General features: G+C 37.0%; 1 protein-coding gene across 3 annotated transcripts in view; it reads right to left on the bottom strand.

Annotated features, from left to right (window-relative positions):
* DMD (dystrophin) overlaps nucleotides 1–19,247 on the bottom strand; it is a 2,119,021-nt gene that overhangs the window by 565,658 nt on the left and 1,534,116 nt on the right. The gene's annotated exons all lie outside the window — the stretch shown is intronic.

Genomic DNA, 19,247 nt, shown 5'->3' on the forward strand with positions numbered 1-19,247 from the left:
AAAGGTCCTAGAGCAGACTGCCTGAATCCCTCTGCCCTTACTGCTTCAGTCCCCAACAACCTGACTTCTGATACTATCACTGGCAGTTCATTCCTTGAAGGATTTGCAGTGCCACAAAGAATTCATTTTGCCACCTAAGTTGCAGGCTAGATATACCAGGGAATCGATGATTCCTGACATCCTACCTCCCAGGAGCAGCCTAGAACCAAGGACGGATAGTACATATTGGGATATGAATATGTAAGCCTTACCCACTTCCCTACTGATATTTCCCTCAATTGCCAAAGAAACCACATGCTCTGGTCTTCTTCTGGGGCAACCCAAGAGAAGACAGGCCTACTGTAAATTTTTTATAACCATATTTAAGAATTCATACTCGTTATATTCTGTAAGTAAGACAGGATTATATTGTCTTTTTTTGTATCATTTTTTTTGTATCATTGTGAGTCAAAGATGGAGATGTTCTATAAATTCTGCTCTGAAGTACTTTATTTTAGATTAAAAATAAACATGACCACATTGTTTTTATCTTTTACGGACCACATTATCTTTTCTTTAAGTTGATTTCATAAAATAGAAATAATGTCTTGGAAAATAAGTAATAAACCCGCTATCAACTTTATCCCTTAAGCAAAACCTGACATTCTAGATTTTTCTTGAGGTCTCAATGAATACCATGTATAATTGGTTACTAATTTCTCTCACATAGGACTCCTTCCCACTTTTCACATATTCCCACTGCAAAACTCTATCATTTTTTTGCAACATGTTTGCAGTAGACTTTATAGCCCCCTGTCTCAAGTCTCTGTTTTGTAATACAACCTCCACACTACAGAGAGAGTAATAATGAACATAAATCTGATCATCCCACTCCCTCATTTAAACCCTTCAATGTCTCCCCACTGTCTTCTGGAGTATCTTAGCTTGATATACATTTTTCTCTGATCTGCCTGGATTATCTGAAAGATTTATTTATGTAGGAAAATCACCAAAGAGAACACAAGATATTGAGACTTGAAGCAGTAGAGCTGTTACTATATCTAGGACCAGAAAATCAGGGGAGGGAAAAGTAGCCAGAAGCTGAGAATGACAAGGAGAATCCACCTTGAGAAGCTCAGTGACCTTTCGCCAAGGGACACCATTGGCCTGAGGCAACTCCACTAGGGAGAACCAGGAGAATAAATATCCTGATCTCACTTTGTCCTCTCCCTCCTTGGGGTATACCAACTGGAAGCCAGAGGGCATATGAGTCCAGGGATGACAGAGATCAGCCCCTCGGAGTAGAGGCCAAAGAAGAAAAGGATGAAGAGGGGGTATGGATAGACAAATAAAATGTACACAGCACAATACTGTAAAATTATGCTGCATGATGTAAATTTAGTCCTTCTTCATTTACCCTATTTTTGCCCCCATAAAGTTAAGAGTTAAAGAAGTACTTGACATTTTCTGAAAATAAGGATGAAAACTAGACAAACCCTAGAAGACTAGTGGTTGTGACATGAAATCAAGAATCTGGTACCTAAAATAGGTAAAACCAGGTGAGTGGCACTCATCATAAATGACTATTTTGGGGAGTTCATTTCTGTTTGGGTGCTTGCTTGTTATTGCAAAACCAGACAGCATACTATATTCCAACTTGAGTTAACACACGGACCTCTGTTTAAATGTCAGTCTCTCTCTATATTCTTTGAGCACCCTTCTTTATTGTTTGTTTCATTGTTGTTATTGCCCCACAGGGTAGTATAGCATCTATTTAAGGTAAGATTTACAGTGATTAATTAGTCTTCTATTTAATCTTTAGTTCACAAAATTAATAGTATAAATGCTATTAGAAGAATGCTGTTTAAAATATGTCTTTACATATTCTGAAATAATTCCCCGTCAGTCATAGAAATAACTGATATTCCAATTACATACCATTTTTTCAACTTATCATGGCCAGTTATTTTACTCTGCATAGTTGGTACCTTTTTTCTTAGCCCATTTTTATATACTACATGTATATGGAAATAATAAAATTGGCTTTCCTTAAAAAAATTCTCTGATCCCAATTTGCTTTTGCATCAATCAGCCTTGATTAGTGATATTTTATTATGCTAGCAAACTTTTTTGATATAAATATGGTAAGCCATTTGCATTCATGCCAGTGAATATTTCCTACATCTTATAGTTCATAAGGTAGACATAATCTTTATATTTAAGAAGTCCATCATAGGAGAAAAAATTAAGATAGTTCTTCCTATTATGTGAGTATGTGTCTCTTCACTGTGGCAAGAGGAGGAAACTTTCATAGCCCAGATCATTATTTCAGACAAATATACAATTTGAGTGCTTGTTCAGTTAGAATGACAAAAGTATTCATCCCAAAGGGGTCATGTGTATGTAATGTAGTAAGGAAAACTGGTTCATTGGTGTATGTATCCCACTAAGGGTATGCTTTCTCATCCTTGACCTTCAACTGTACATGATCATCAGATAATATTTAACTAAATACAATTACAGGCTATAGACTCGCTCAACAATCCATCTACCCCTCCCAGCACACCTACCTGTCAATCCATTCATCTAGCCTGCCAGTCACCATTTTATTTACCATCTACTAGATAACCAGGCATTATGCTTAGCAGTGGGGAAACAAAGGAGTCAAGACAGATTCCCTGGTTTCTGGTTGGTGCCTGTCAGATAAAGGCATCATTCAGTATCTACCCAAAGAAAAAGGATGAACAACATTTCAGGGAAAAGATAATGAATTCCATTTTGGACCTATTCAGTGGGAGGTTTTGAGAATCGTCTACATAGGATTATCATTTTAGTCACTTGGACTGAAGGGATAATGGTATAGCTGTGTATTTGGGGAGAGAGAGAAATCCAGGGTTAGAAATTACTTCAGAGAAGTAATGAAAACCTCAATGAGTTCTCATTGACATGGTATGTAGATTGAACAGAACATAAGGGTAAGATGAAGTCCTAGAAATACAACACATAAAGACAGAATGAAGCAAAAGTAGCTAATAAGATGAATGAATAGCTAGCAAAGTAGGAGGAATGCCTGAAAAATGTACTTTCATAAAAAACATGGACAAGAATTGCAAAAACTCAAAAGTGGCTAATACTGTTTTTTAAAAGATTTTATGTATTTATTTGACAGAGAGAGATCACAAGTAGGCAGAGAGGCAGGCAGAGAGAGAGGAAGGGAGGCAGGCTCCCTGCTAAGCAGAGAGCCTGATGTGGGGCTTGATCCCAGGACTGTGGGATCATGACCTGAGCCAAAGGAAGAGGCTTTAACCCACTGAGCCACCCATGTGCCCCTGGTTAATACTTTGAAAAGCCATAAATGTCATGCCAGATAATAAAAGCCATAATAACATTTATTTGAATATCTACACTGCTTAAAACTCTGTTTTAAGTTCTCTATGAGTGTTAATTTATTTAATCATTATGATGATCTTATGAAGTGGTTATCATTGTTTATGCTGCTGCTGTTGCTACTTCTCATTGAACAGAGGAAGAAATAGACTGCATTAATGAATTGACATAAGGTCATACAGAGAGTGAGTGGGAGAGCTAACACTTGGACCCAAATAGTCAGACTCGCCAAAGCCCATGCCAAAAGTATCCATTGGATTTGACCACATGGAATTCCCTCAGGACCATACAAAAGATAATCTTAGTGGAGTGGTGGAAATCTTACTATAAGGAATTGACAAATGAATCAGCCAATGATAAATGAGAGTTGGAAGATAATTACCCTTTGTGGATGACAACTGTGAGGTGCATTTTTCACTGCATCCCAGAGTTCACTCATCAGGGTTGAACTCAAGTTGCCCATAGCAATAACCTGCTTGATAATTGGCTCAATTATTGGCTTCTTTCCCTGTTTTGCTGTGCCACTCTCTTACTGGCATTTCATGGGATCACCTTACAAATAAAACACTTTCACTCAAATCATTGTTTCAAGGTCATCCTTCTGAGGGAAGCTAGTCTAAGTTAGATTTTTATTCATTTAATAAAAAAAAAAAAAACCCTTAGTGCACAGCCCAGTGCTTGGTGCCTTGTATACTTTCAGTAACTGTCAAATGAATTGTACATGTAGACTATTTTAATTATCCATACTTTCTTTTTATAATGATGTAAAAATGCCACTTTCAAAGTTAACTCTTGCTCAGGACCTTGAGTCTTTCTTCTTTAAAATGAGTCACTGTCTCTTCGTTGCATTTCAAGTTTACATATTGAACACTGGTTGAAGAATTATGCTCATCATCACTTGTCATCAGGGAAGTTCAAATCAAAATTACAAAGAGCACCTCACACCTATCAGAATGGCGAAAATCAACAGCACAAGAAACAACAGGTGTTAGTGAGGATGCAGAGAAAAAGGAACCCTCATGCACTGTTGGTGGGAAGGCAAAGTGGTATGGCCACTCTGGAAAACAGTACAGAGTTCCTCAAAAAGTTAAAATTAGAACTCCCTTATGACCCAGCAACGGCATTGCTGGGGATTTACCCAAAGGATACAAAAGCATTAATTCAAAGGGATACATACACCCTTATGTTTATGGCAGCATTATTTACAATAGGCGAACTATAGAAGCAGCCTAAGTGTCCATTGACTGATGAATGGACAAAGAAGGGGTGAGATTGATCTATCTATCTATCTATCTAGATATATACATATATATCACTCAGCCATAAAAAATAATGAAATCTTGCCATTTGTAATGACATGGATGGATATAGAGAGTATAATGCTAAGCTAAATAAGTCAAGAAAGACAAATACCATATGACTTCACTCATACGTGGAATTTAAGGAATGGAAAAAACCAGCAAAAGGGGAAAAAACAAGAGAGACAGAGATACAAAGCAAGAAACAGACAATAAAGGACAATCTGACAGTTACTGGAGGGGAAAGGTTGGGGGGAATAGGTGAAACAGGTGATGGAGATTAAGGGGTACACTTGTGATGAGCACTAGGTATTGTATGGAAGTGTTGAATTACTATTTTGTACACCTAAAACTAATATAACACTGTATACTAGCTAACCTGAATTAAAAATAAATACTTAAAAAAAGAATTGCATATTTTCCTCTTTATTTTCCATGATCTCTATTTTAAGCAAAATAAGTATTTTCTGGGCACCCATTGTTTCTTATTTAATGCCTCTGCATCAATCATATTTTTTGTTAGAGAACATCTTCAATATCATATTTACTAGTAGAATATTCTCATTTGATTTAAAAAAATCCATAAATTAAAAAGTCTGTTGGAATGTGAGGGGATTCTTGTGAGCCAAAAATAATTCATGATCTTTCTTTCTCTAATATTCTTAAAATAGACAGTGGATCAGAGAGAATCTGCTGGCATGTCTTTTTGCCTCAGTATGTGCTTTTAATTAAATCTAGATGGTGTAATATAGAAGAATATATGTATATATCAGATAAGGATTTTTTCTTTATCTTTGAACTGTTTATTGTTTTGGTTTTTTTTTTCTTTTCCTTGCCCTTCCTTCACATTTGTTTTCTTGCCTTTGAATAGCTAAAATTAACTTTCCCTAATTTCCTTTTTTTCAAAAATTGTGTTATGTTAGTCACCATATAGTATTCAGATAAGGATATTTTATGGGTATTTTCAAATCTTAAAACATACTGAGCTTCAGAATCTAATAACAATAAAATATTATATTGTTATTAACATAAGTACAAAGAGATGGATGCTAGAAAGACAGTAAACAGAAGTATCGACCCTTGTGAAATAAATACCCATATGTGAAAATATATTTTGCAGAGCAGAAATTATGGAGAAACTATTTCCTTTACAAAAGAATTCACCATAAGATTTATTTAAATAGTCAACTTGTCAAGTATATTTAAAATATTTGACTGGTGTTCCAGTCCCCGGTACTAAATTGGAAGCTTCCCCTAACTGGAAACTACCCAAATTCCCCTCTACTGGAAAGTGGATAAATACACTGTGGTATATTTACCAATATAATACTACCTAGCAACAAGAATAAAATATCTACAACTTATGCAATAGTATATATTAATCTCACAAACATAATGTTGAGTGAAAGAAGCCAGCCAAAAACAGGGCATACTGTTTTATTTCACTTATATAATATATAAAAAGAGGAAAAAGTAAGATGACTGCAGAAGTCAGGATAATGGTTATCCTCGTGGGACTGGTAGTCCTGAAAGAGACATGACAGATGCTTCAGAGTTCTGTATATTATTCTGTTTCTTGATTTGAGGGGTGTTTACACAGTTGTATTTAGTTTGTGCAAACCCACCAAGCTAAACATTTATGACATGTGCATTTTCCCTTATGTATATTGTACTCCAATAAAAGTTTAATGAAGTATGATTTGACTTGAAAAATGTATTGTGCATACAACATTGGAGAATTCATCTTTTCAAAAGGGCTGCAACCTGTGAAATAAGCATCACTGGCAGATATTAATGATAATAAGAGATGCAATGGTTTTGTTAAGGATACATATAATTTAGGTCTTAGATTGGTGTGATAAAGAACATCTCAGAAATACTAATTGGCCAATGAACCAGACTAGACTCACAGAAACAGATCAGCACATAGAGACTAATGAAGCAGCAATTTGGTTATTTAACTACAGAAACAAAGCACTGCAATTGAATGATATAGCTGTCCTAAGAGCAGACCCTGCAGGAGCATACACAGAAGAAAACATCAGAAGTGTGATATATATTCCACTTTGTCAAGGAATTAAAGTAAACATAAAATCTGCAGATCATCAAAGAGAAGCTGTTGTTTTGGAGCTGGGCCATTGTGGTAGCTGGACATCATATGGACCTGCTAATTGTCCATGCCTGGGCCAACAATTCAAACTACAGAATTTCATCACGCTTGCAACACTGCACCCAGAATATTATTGATAGACCAAAGATATATTATGGCAGTGTACTTGGTCACTAGAGCCCATACTGTTAGATTTACATTTATACCAGATTCATCTGACATGCAAAAGTGAAATAATAATAAAATATATGCATATAAACTCAGACAATCTGTGCATGTTGGTAATTGAAGAGCTACCCAAATGTGTGCATTTTTCCTTTCAAAGGGCCATCATGGAAAGCTTCTCAATTGATTTGTCCAGTAAGTAGATGCTGGATAAAGAAGGGAAATAAATAACCAATGCTAAGACTCATGATGACAGACTGGGACTCAGCATGTGTCCTGATTTACAGATCTCTAGAAGTGTCAAATTGGAAACTCAGCAATCATGTCAAGAACCACAATACCGCAGAGAAAGAAACAGTTCAGTTGATTGAGTACTAACCAATCTTTCACTTCATGTTTTTAAGCTAGCTATGTTTGATTATCAATATACATTCTTGACTGATATAAATTCCCACAACATCTCTCCTAGGGAAAAATGTTATTTACAAAAACGAAATGATTGCCTTTTTGAATATACATTGCTACAGAACAAAGAACAGCTCTGCTGCAATTTCTGCACTGAATTTATAGTCAGAGAACTAGAAGTTACTGTGACTAAGTTTTAGAAAGAAACATTGACTAGCAGTTAGTAATGGGTTATAGCCTTAGATTTGCGATGGAATTTAATTTGCAAAAGATACTTCACCACAACTTCAATTTCCTCAACTGCAAAACTGAAATAATGATGATTGTACATCCAAAGAATTGTTGTGAAGATAAAATTCAAATAAGAGCATAGAGGACAATAATGAACCAAGGTGTTCCTGCTTCTCCGTACAGAGACCAAACAATGGATTATAGTCATCAGCAAATATTTGTGATCAGCTTGGTGGAACACACTGTGGATCTCAATGATTGCACAGGGTACTTTAATAATCCATGTAGAAGATACCAAACTGGTAGAGTGGATTCACAGGCAAATGGGTCAGAAATGGGTAAAGAATGGCAGAGATTTTTTTTTCCCAGTGGCTGCATTTATTTTTTTTATAATTAAATTTATTTATTTTCAGCATAACAGTATTCATTATTTTTGCACCACACCCAGTGCTCCATGCAATCCGTGCCCTCTATAATACCTACCACCTGGTACCCCAACCTCCCACCCCCCCCACCACTTCATTCCCCTCAGATTGTTTTTCAGAGTCATAGTCTCTCATGGTTCACCTCCACTTCCAATTAAAAAAAAAAAAAAAAAAGAATGGCAGAGATTTAACTATGGGCAACTGTAAGGAAAATGATTCCAATGGGAGTTAAGATAATGAGTTGTGATAGTTAAAGATGGGAAAGAGATGGGGAAATCGCAACAGACTGTTCTCTGAGACTAAAATGTCAACAAAATGTTAGGGGGTGATCAAGAAGGGAACGAAAAAATAAAAGGAATAAAGAAACCACCATTATCCTACTCTTGTACTAAGTTAGGGTACATCTCTGCCTTGAGGAATGTGAGCGTACTTCATTTGATATTCAAAGACTTGTAAGAAGCCAGGTAAGTAAAAATAATACTGACCAAAAATTATATGGAATATTAAGATTTGTTTCATATATTTCCACATGGCATTCAAACATGGTTCTTTAGAAGAATTATTTATAGTTAAGTTCTGCAAAGAATTTCAACTTAAACCCTTTAAGAAGAGGGAGAAACAAACACACTAACCCTGAAGTCAAATGTATCTAGTGTGAATGAACACTTGCTGTATTTAGGAACAGGACGTGAGGAATGTGGCTGCTATATAAACATGGGGGGAAAAATGTCATTTCAGACCAAAAAACTGGAAAGGGAAGGGAGTTATAGGCACGTGATAAAATCCTAGCCACTATGACTAATTTGAATTTCTGTTCCTTTTTTAAATCCTAAAAAGCTAGAATTCAGGAACAGCCAAACTTTATGTTTAAACTCATGGAAGACAGACCTAGTGTAAATGACCAAGTTAAAAATATTTTATAATCTGAATATATCTGTGATGTCCATCTGGTCCAGTGTGTCATTTAAGGCCTTTATATCCTTGCTGATCTTTTGCTTGGATGACCTGTCCATTTCAGTGAGGGGAGTGTTAAAGTCCCCTACTATCATTGTATTATTGTTGATGTGTTTCTTTGATTTTGTTATTAATTGGTTTATATAGTTGGCTGCTCCCACATTGGGGGCATAGATATTTAAAATTGTTAAATCTTCTTGTTGGACAGACCCTTTGAGTATGATATAGTGTCCTTCCTCATCTCTTATTATAGTCTTTGGCTTAAAATCTAATTGATCTGATATAAGGATTGCCACTCCTGCTTTCTTCTGATGTCCATTAGCATGGTAAATTCTTTTCTACCCCCTCACTTTAAATCTGGAGGTGTCTTCGGGCTTAAAATGTGTTTCTTGGAGGCAACATATAGATGGGTTTTGTTTTTTTATCCATTCTGATACCCTGTGTCTTTTGACAGGGGCATTTAGCCCATTCACATTCAGGGTAACTATTGAGAGATATGAATTTAGTGCCATTGTATTGCCTGTAAGGTGACTGTTACTGTATATGGTCTCTGTTCCTTTCTGATCTACCACATTTCATCCCAAAGCAACAGAATACACATTCTTCTCTAGTGCACATGGAACATTCTCCAGAATAGATCACATCCTCGGTCCTAAATCAGGACTCAACCGGTATCAAAAGATTGGGATCATTCCCTGCATATTTTCAGACCACAATGCTGTAAAGCTAGAACTCAACCACAAAAGGAAGTTTGGAAAGAACCCAAATACATGGAGACTAAACAGTATCCTTCTAAAGAATGAATGGGTCAACCGGGAAATTAAAGAAGAATTGAAAAAAATCATGGAAACAAATGATAATGAAAACACAACGGTTCAAAATCTGTGGGACACAACAAAGGCAGTCCTGAGAGGAAAATATATAGCGGTACAAGCCTTTCTCAAGAAACAAGAAAGGTCTCAGGTACACAACCTAACCCTACACCTAAAGGAGCTGGAGAAAGAACAAGAAAGAAACCCTAAGCCCAGCAGGAGAAGAGAAATCATAAAGATCAGAGCAGAAATCAATGAAATAGAAACCAAAAAAACAATAGAACAAATCAACGAAACTAGGAGCTGGTTCTTTGAAAGAATTAATAAAATTGATAAACCCCTGGCCCGACTTATCAAAAAGAAAAGAGAAAGGACCCAAATAAATAAAATCATGAATGAAAGAGGAGAGATCACAACTAACACCAAAGAAATACAAACTATTATAAGAACATACTATGAGCAACTCTACGGCAATAAATTTGACAATCTGGAAGAAATGGATGCATTCCTAGAAACATATAAACTACCACAACTGAACCAGGAAGAAGTAGAAAGCCTGAACAGACCCATAACCAGTAAGGAGATTGAAACAGTCATTAAAAATCTCCAAACAAACAAAAGCCCAGGGCCAGACAGCTTCCCGGGGGAATTCTACCAAACATTTAAAGAAGAACTAATTCCTATTCTCCTGAAACTGTTCCAAAAAATAGAAATGGAAGGAAAACTTCCAAACTCATTTTATGAGGCCAGCATCACCTTGATCCCAAAACCAGAAAAGGATCCCACCAAAAAAGAGAGCTATAGACCGATATCCTTGATGAACACAGATGCGAAAATACTCAACAAAATACTAGCCAATAGGATTCAACAGTACATTAAAAAGATTATTCACCACGACCAAGTGGGATTTATTCCAGGGCTGCAAGGTTGGTTCAACATCCGCAAATCAGTCAATGTGATACAACACATCAATAAAAGTAAGAACAAGAACCATATGATACTCTCAATAGATGCTGAAAAAGCATTTGACAAAGTACAACATCCCTTCCTGATCAAAACTCTTCAAAGTGTAGGGATAGAGGGCACATACCTCAATATCATCAAAGCCATCTATGAAAAACCCACCGCAAATATCATTCTCAATGGAGAAAAACTGAAAGCTTTTCCGCTAAGGTCAGGAACACGGCAGGGATGTCCATTATCACCACTGCTATTCAACATCGTACTAGAGGTCCTAGCCTCAGCAATCAGACAACAAAAGGAAATTAAAGGCATCCAAATCGGCAAAGAAGAAGTCAAATTATCACTCTTCGCAGATGATATGATACTATATGTGGAAAACCCAAAAGACTCCACTCCAAAACTGCTAGAACTTATACAGGAATTCAGTAAAGTGTCAGGATATAAAATCAATGCACAGAAATCAGTTGCATTTCTCTACACCAACAGCAAGACAGAAGAAAGAGATATTAAGGAGTCAATCCCATTTACAATTGCATCCAAAACCATAAGATACCTAGGAATAAACCTAACCAAAGAGACACAGAATCTATACTCAGAAAACTATAAAGTACTCATGAAAGAAATTGAGGAAGACACAAAGAAATGGAAAAATGTTCCATGCTCCTGGATTGGAAGAATAAATATTGTGAAAATGTCTATGCTACCTAAAGCAATCTACACATTTAATGCAATTCCTATCAAAGTACCATCCATCTTTTTCAAAGAAATGGAACAAATAATTCTAAAATTTATATGGAACCAGAAAAGACCTCGAATAGCCAAAGGGATATTGAAAAAGAAAGCCAACGTTGGTGGCATCACAATTCCGGACTTCAAGCTCTATTACAAAGCTGTCATCATCAAGACAGCATGGTACTGGCACAAAAACAGACACATAGATCAATGGAACAGAATAGAGAGCCCAGAAATAGACCCTCAAATCTATGGTCAACTAATCTTCGACAAAGCAGGAAAGAATGTCCAATGGAAAAAAGACAGCCTTTTCAATAAAGGGTGCTGGGAAAATTGGACAGCCACATGCAGAAAAATGAAATTGGACCATTTCCTTACACCACACACAAAAATAGACTCAAAATGGATGAAGGATCTCAATGTACGAAAGGAATCCATCAAAATCCTTGAGGAGAACACGGGCAGCAACCTCTTCGACCTCTGCCGCAGCAACATCTTCCTAGGAACAACGCAAAAGGCAAGGGAAGCAAGGGCAAAAATGAACTATTGGGATTTCATCAAGATCAAAAGCTTTTGCACAGCAAAGGAAACAGTTAACAAAATCAAAAGACAACTGACAGAATGGGAGAAGATATTTGCAAACGACATATCAGATAAAGGACTAGTGTCCAGAATCTATAAAGAACTTAGCAAACTCAACACCCAAAGAACAAATAATCCAATCAAGAAATGGGCAGAAGACATGAACAGACATTTCTGCAAAGAAGACATCCAGATGGCCAACAGACACATGAAAAAGTGCTCCATATCACTCGGCATCAGGGAAATACAAATCAAAACCACAATGAGATATCACCTCACACCAGTCAGAATGGCTAAAATCAACAAGTCAGGAAATGACAGATGCTGGCGAGGATGCGGAGAAAGGGGAACCCTCCTACACTGTTGGTGGGAATGCAAGCTGGTGCAGCCACTCTGGAAAACAGCATGGAGGTTCCTCAAAATGTTGAAAATAGAACTGCCCTATGACCCAGCAATTGCACTATTGGGTATTTACCCTAAAGATACAAACGTAGTGATCCAAAGGGACACATGCACCCGAATGTTTATAGCAGCAATGTCCACAATAGCCAAACTATGGAAAGAACCTAGATGTCCATCAACAGATGAATGGATCAAGAAGATGTGGTATATATACACAATGGAATACTATGCAGCCATCCAAAGAAATGAAATCTTGCCATTTGCAACAACATGGATGGAACTAGAGCGTATCATGCTTAGCGAAATAAGTCAAGCAGAGAAAGACAACTATCATATGATCTCCCTGATATGAGGAAGTGGTGATGCAACATGGAGGATTAAGTGGGTAGAAGAATAAATGAAACAAGATGGGATTGGGAGGGAGACAAACCATAAGTGACTCTTAATCTCACAAAACAAACTGAGGGTTGCCGGGGGGAGGGGGTTTGGGGGAAGGGGGTGGGATTATGGACATTGGGGAGGGTATGTGATTTGGTGAGTGCTGTGAAGTGTGTAAACCTGGTGATTCACAGACCTGTACCCCTGGGGATAAAAATATATGTTTATAAAAAATAAAAAATTAAAAAAAAAAAAATAAATAAATAAATAAAAATAAAGCTGAGGCAAATAAAAAAAAATATTTTATAATATTAGTCTAACATTTAGGGCTAGTTTGAACATGGCAAAAATCAGTAATAATGTTATTTCACTACTAGTTTACTCTCTATAAAATAAGGATAACAATAACAAGAAGATTAATAATCTATTAAGATTAAGGAAATAATAAACACAAAGCACTGAGCAGCATGTCTGGCCCTTGCTCTCTACTATAGGGATGAAGAGAGACAACTATGTACTTTCATAACACCAATGAGGTTCTCAGATTTTTTAAAAAGATTTTATTTATTTATTTGTCAGAGAGAGAGAGAGAGAGAGTGCACAAGCAGAGGGAACAGCTGGCAGAGGGAGAAGCAGGCTCCCCACTGAGCAAGGAGCCCAATGTGGGACTTGATCCTAGGACCCTGGGATCGTGACCTGAGCCAAAGGCAGATGCCTAACCGACTGAGTCACCGATGCATCTTGAAGTTCTCAGATTTTGAGACACAAAGCAAAAGTGAGCAGACTGGATGATCCCTGAGGTTCTTACGAGCTCTATTAGTCTGTGAAATACACGTTTCTTGATGTTTCTGTCAGAGCTAGAGGCTCACCTTATAAGTTTATTGGGAAGAACTCAGTCAGCTCAGTGACTGGATAGCAGAGAGAACATCTACAGCCATATGTCATTCCCCTGGATGGGCCATTGGTATGATTCAGCTTGACAATCTTAAATTCAGCCACATTAAAATTCAGTTAAAATAAACTCAAGCCAACCTAAAAAAAAAGGTCCCTTTCTCTGGAAAAACTTTTTAAGTGAGGTGAAACTGATATGCAACATGAGTTTCAGGTGTACAACACAATAATTCAATATTTGTACATTTTGTAAAACGATCACCTTAATAAGTCTAGTTAACATCCAAAAGTTCTTTCCTTTCTGGGGTGATAGTATTTTTCTGTATCTTGATAGAGGCATATGTCACACTACTGTACCCACCATCAACATTCACTGAATGGGACACATAAAACTTGTGCATTTAACTATGCAAATTTTGCCACAAGAAAACAAACAAACAACTATCAATGAATATTGAGCTCTAATTAATGAAATGCATGTTGAAGTGTTTGGGAGCAAAGGGTACTGATGTTTCCAAACTTAGAAATGCATCAAAAAGTGTGTGTGGGGGGGGGTGAGGATTGATGGGAGGATAAAGGAATGAAGTGGTACAGCAGAATCTAGATGGTAAGTTCATGGGTATTCAGTGTAGGGTTCCTTCAGCTTTTCTGTGTATTTGAATTTTTCAGAATAAAATTTTAGATAAGATGCTCTCTCACAGCAAGTACGAAGCAGCATATTATTCAGGCAGCTTTCTAAGTCACTAAGACCACTTTTCAATTAAGAATAATACCATCTGTAGAATATGTAAGTCTAAAAGATAGTAAATAGCATTTCTAAAGTGAAAATGATGAAACATTTTGCTGAAAGTCATACCCAATGTATATGGTGAAGAGCTAGAAGTGGAATTCAGGCAGATCTCTTAATTTCATAATCAAAAGACTGTCAGAGACCATATTACCTCATTTAAAGTATGCTGTACATTCTAACAGAGAAAAGGAGTCCTGTGGAAAAAAGCTCATTCTCCTATTGTGATTATAAACCATAGGTAAATGAGTGCTGATGCCCACTCTGAACTGAGTTAAGGTCAAAGGAGGACTGGATTTTGCCACCAGCTGGAGAGTCACAGATTATAAGAAAATACCAACATCCAGTCATAATGAAACATGTAAGCTATTTAAATATTAATTTTAAAAGGATATATTGAAATGTGGTATTATTTGATCATTAAAAGCAATTTCAAAAAATGTCTTCCTTTGGCAGAGGGCACCTATTGGTTGAGATGAAAGCCTGATGGTGGAGAAAAAAGCTTGACCTACAGTTGTGAAAAATACTTCAGTGTATAATCGTAGGCCACTCACAAGACAGAAGAAAACTATCCAGGCGTGATAGTGACACAACATATCACTGGATGACCCATCTGTCCCACTGGGCCCAGCTATCAACTAATTAAGTGCCAAATGTAGCAAATAAAGTACTAACAACTCAAAAGGGGTCAGCAAGAGTTCACTAAAATGGAGTAAAGGGGACCATTACAATTCCAGCACCGTGGATTTATTACTGTGTCAATGGCATACAATGCACACAGCAAAACCCATTCATCACTGTACATTTCCACATCAAAACTGAAGCATTTGCTGGAATGAGAAAAATTTCAAAAAGATGTAGACTAAAAAAGGCATTTTTTTCCCCTGAACACACATCGAATTTCATCCCTATACCTTGTCACTCAAACTTTTATTTGACAAGTGCAGAAAATGCAAGTTATACTTGTGAAGCAAAGAGGGCTCACTTCTCTCTTTACAAGCACGCACCACAGTGTAGCCATTCAAGTTTAGGAATAAAAATAAATATAAAACAATTCTTTGAAAAACAAACAAACAAACATTGGCTATGAAGCAAAATGCCAGATCCTATCCATTGGAGGACTAGTCTGTATTTCTCATCTTCCTTATGTCCTCTCTAGAGGTATGAGTGTCTCTCTCCTACCCATGCCTAATTACCTCCCTATACTCAGTCTGCCAATTTCTTCTGCCTCCTAAAAGAAGCGGTTCAATTTTTCACCCACCCTGTATCTTCAAACTCAGTCCAGAACCTCATCTAAAAAGAAAACAACAAACAAATGAGTTTTGCTTTTGGCCCTAACACAACATCTGGCCAAGCTGATGTCTTCCCTCAGAGGAGAATGGTTTATGCAGGCACTACTGAGGGCATGGCCTGTGTACCAGCAGTATCCGCATTATCTGTGAGCTTGCAAGAAATGTAGTATCTTGGGCTTCTACTCAAAACCTAACTGATCAGATTCTACATGTTTAAGCCAGATTCCAGGGGTGATTTGTGTGCACATTAAAATTTGAGAAGTGCTAGTCAATACGCACTATTTCCACTTTCACACTTCAGGTTCCTTTTTTAGTCACTACATTTTGACTCTTGCTACTGCAATTGTAGATAATAGCTGAAATTGAAATTGCCATTGGAATTGTTGTAGATAGTAGCTATGACATTCAAGTCACTACCAAGTTAGAGATTCTGAAGTCTTTATTTTGGCAGACTTCCCTTCAGTACTTGTCCTCATTGATAAGACCTCCTTGAAACCTTCTTTCAATCAACATGGTATGGAATCTATGCCACCTTTCTGGCTGCTCCTTATCCTCCTCAGCTCATCTCTTAAATGTCACTATTCCCTACAAGTCTCTTTTTGATCTTTTCTTCTTATCACTGGATGTTTTCTCTCCCTGGTGAGTTCATCTCTTTACATCACTTCATTGGCCACCTTTACAGTGATCATAGTCAAACTCCCTCCCAAACTCCATATCCTCAGAGTCAAGCATCTACTAAATCCATTTTAAATATGCAGTGTATCCAAAACTTGATCACATCGCCTTCACCCTTCTCCCCCAGTCACTGACACACATCTGTGCCCCTACCTAGTCATTCAAAGAGAAACATACAAATCATCCCTGATTTCTCTTGCCTCCTTATCCTTTAGCCAAGATACCAAGTCATTCATTCAGCCTCCTTAATCGCCCTTCTAACCTCTCTATCATCCAGCTGTCACTTCCCCGGACTGCTTTTAATTAAAAGCCTCTGACACACTCTCTTATTTACTGAATCATAACCTTGTCTGCATCGAATCAACCAGGGTGCTTTGAAAAATACCAATGTCTCTGCCCTAATCCCAAAGCTTTTTATGTCATTGGTTTGGGGTGGAGTCCAGGCACGGCATTTTTTTAAAGGCCCCTGCTGCCCCTAGCGATTCTAATGTTCAGCTAGGACTGAAAAGCACTGCTCCAACACTGGCCTTCTGCCCTCCATGTTAATCTTCAGCACTTTTGTCAGAGAAGACTTTTGAAGATGGAAAACTGGAGTCTGTCATCATTTATTAAATTTCTCTAATGTCACCCTTTCACTGCTCTCAAAATATAATGCAAATTCCCTACCTTACTTGTAAGACCTTTTCCAGCTTCTTGACTTCTACCGCCTGTTGGAACCTTAGAGTCTAGCCTTACAGCTACACACGAGTCTGCTACATGTGTGATGTGACCCACGTCCCACATGCATCTGCGCACAGATTATTCTCTACCCTCATTCACTCACAACAGTTGGCTCGGAAGCCACTATCATTTGTCATTTTTTCCTGACTGTTCTTTTCCGCTCCACCAAGCCTTGTTTCTTGGGTTTGGGTGAGGGACCCCGCAACATGGTTTCTAGAGCACCTGGTTCTTATCTCTGCACATAGCAATTACACTACTGGGCAATTATCTGTTTTTTTTTGTTTGTTTTTTTTTTTTGTCTCTCTTACCCACTGCAAGTCTAATCAGCACTGTAAGGTACCGATTTCAAGAGAGGAAATGTATTTTTAAATTCAGGGTCCAGCCCAAGTTTGGCACATAGGAAGGTAGAAATAAATGTGTGGAAAGGGCAAACACAACTCTTACATCATAAATGAGAATTTCTGCACTACTGCAAAAGCAAAATTGTCACCAACATATAAATGAACATTGCATATATTTATACAATGTTATGAAAATAATGTCCATGTTCAAAGTTTTTCAGACTTTGTGAGAGTGAGACTTCTGTACTAAAGGGAAAAGAGGAACTGAGTTATTGAAGTATAGTCTCAGCTGATCCCTTTCAAATACCTCTCGAGAAAAGCAAAATATAAGATCAAAAATAAATAAAGATCACTCAATTCTGGTTCATTTAACACATATCCTGTTAAATACAGGATCAGTGATTATAAAGTACTTTTTAGACTAGAGAAGGAGGAGGAGGAGTATAGACTGAAAGGCCGAAATATAAGTGCACGAAGACTCAAATTGCCCTTCCCAGGCCTCATTTTGAGATAATCTTTGCTTATTTAAACCGCAGTAACTCATAAATGTTACAACAAATAATGTGAAATAGGGGGAGATGAAAAATAACTCTATTCTAACAATCCCAATTCAAATGACAAAATAGTTTCACAGAAAACATGTAAATTGGCTTTGAACATTAGAATGGCAATTCCTAAAATGGTACAGCGGCTCTTAAAACGAAATGCTTGAGTTCATAAGAAAAAAAACAACAACAAATCTGTATACAACCCCCACTATTTCCATTTACGTCTGGGTAAATCATAAGTATACATCCGGAGAAGAAAAACCCAAGAGAGAGACAATACCTTGGTGAAACATATGGCTAAGAAATACAGGAACAGAACGGTGTAATTGCTTTAATTTTAGAAGGAAATCGTCTTAAATAGAATTTCCATAGTAAAAGAAGAAATAGAGGAATTTTAAATGAGGTAATCTATGTGAAAAGTGCTTTATAAACCACAAAGCTTCAGCAAACATTAGGTACTATTATTATTTTTTTAAAAATGAGATATAGCAGAGCACTGTGCCTATACTATTCACAGCAAAGAAACATATTCCTTTACAAACATAAAATGGACACCTTTTAACAAAAACAAAAAGAAAGGCATAAAAACATTGCCAGAACTGTATATCACACAAGATTATACTTTTGTTCTGGCAAGTTCTTATAAAGAGCCATTTGATTGTATGATATGAATTTATTTTTATACATGTATTCATTTATTTATCCCTTTGTCTATCCATTCATTCCTACAAACTTTTTCTTCATAATCTATTATGTGCTTGAGAATAAGTTAGTGTGTATTCAAAACCAAAGCTGTATAAAGGAGTAATACATATTTTATAAGTAAACTGCCTTTTTCAACATTCACATGCATTTGGAATCTGTGTCTTTATGACAGAATCCACTTATTTGAATGCATCATCCATCAGAAAGAAATAAAGAGGAGATTTCCATAGCTCCCACTGGCCTTTTGAATTATGGTAAGGATTCTGCTCTTTAGTCTCCGTGCAGTGGGAACCCACTGAAAAGGTTGCATGCAGAGAAGTGACATATCTGATCTGGGTGTGAAAAGATTAGTCAGGCTGTCAATTAGAGAATATATTGGGGGAGGGGCAGGAAAAGATGCAGAAAAATAGAGCAACAAGCTAGGACAGGTGTCCAGGTAGACTGAAAGATAAGAATAAATTAGTA

The sequence above is a fragment of the Mustela putorius genome, unplaced genomic scaffold (assembly GCF_011764305.1).
Source record: "Mustela putorius furo isolate JIRA1106 unplaced genomic scaffold, ASM1176430v1.1 tig00003836_pilon_pilon_pilon, whole genome shotgun sequence".
Taxonomy (NCBI): Eukaryota; Metazoa; Chordata; class Mammalia; order Carnivora; family Mustelidae; genus Mustela; species Mustela putorius.